Genomic DNA, 756 nt, shown 5'->3' on the forward strand with positions numbered 1-756 from the left:
TGGTTACAGAAAATTTATGGTTTTTAGCATTAGAAGCCAGGGCCTTTCTGTGTGGAGTTTGCATGTGTCTGCGTGGGTGTGCTCCGGTTTCCCCCATGGTTCAAAGACATGCGGTTAGGTTAATATGGGATGGCCTTGGGTGAGGCACCTAACTCCTGATTGCTCTCTGGGTGCTGTTAGCAGGGCTGCCCACTGCTCTCCCTCACTGCAGCCATCTCTCCTTCTTCCCTCAACACACCTCCCCCTAGTCATCACAGCAGCCCCCTCCTCCCCCACCTCAACACAGACTCCTCCATGCATTACTGCAGACCAGGTCAGAGGTCAACTGAGGAAGCTTCACCCCAGGAAAGCAGCAGACCCGGACAAGGTGTGTCCATGACTACTGAAGACCTGCGCTGCTGAACTGGGTGAACCACTCCAATGCATCTTCAACCTCAGCCTGCAGCTGGGGAGAGATTATAAATAAATTGCAAACACATCATTTCAACAACACAATCGTTTTAATTACATTTTTTTTAGCTCAACAGTTGAAAACTAATTTTTCATTTTGGACATTGGACACAGAACAGTGTAACAGAACAGAAAACTGAAAGTTACTTTGATTACCAGCTGCGCACATTATAGCACAAGATCTGGTTAAGCCGTACGCGCGCTGTAGCTCGCTCGTTGTTTGTCCAGCGAAACACTGCACACATAATAGAAGAGGCTGGATCCAGTGTTGCCAGATTGGGTGGTTTTAAGTGCATTTTGGCGGGT

This window comes from Neoarius graeffei, chromosome 9 (genome assembly GCF_027579695.1).
Source record: "Neoarius graeffei isolate fNeoGra1 chromosome 9, fNeoGra1.pri, whole genome shotgun sequence".
In the NCBI taxonomy this organism is placed as follows: Eukaryota; Metazoa; Chordata; class Actinopteri; order Siluriformes; family Ariidae; genus Neoarius; species Neoarius graeffei.